Source organism: Egretta garzetta, unplaced genomic scaffold (assembly GCF_000687185.1).
Source record: "Egretta garzetta isolate BGI_Z169 unplaced genomic scaffold, ASM68718v1 scaffold1652, whole genome shotgun sequence".
In the NCBI taxonomy this organism is placed as follows: Eukaryota; Metazoa; Chordata; class Aves; order Pelecaniformes; family Ardeidae; genus Egretta; species Egretta garzetta.
In genome coordinates this window covers 8,424-8,758 of record NW_009258837.1, presented here as the reverse complement: position 1 = coordinate 8,758, position 335 = coordinate 8,424, and positions in this window count along the sequence as shown.

Here is a 335-nt window from a genome sequence, read left to right as displayed (position 1 = left end):
CGTTGGGCTCCCCGTGGGCGTCGGGGGGCCTGACGGATGCTGGTGGTGCTGAGTGGTGGGACTGGGGGAGCTGGTAGCATCCCAGCAGCCTGCGCCTGCCACGCGCGGTCAGGCTCAGCCTGCGATTTTAGCGCAGCCGGTGTCCCGTGCCCACCTTGGATGTCCTTTGCCGGCCCCAGGCAGGGTGCTGAGCCCTGCCCGTCCCCTGGATGCAGCCAGAGGTCCCAAGGACCGGAGGGCTCATTCAGCCCATTCCCACCCTCGCCCAGTGCACCCAGCATCCCTCTTTCCCCACTCAGCGAGCCGGGACCCAGCAGAGCGCCCTGTCCCCACCA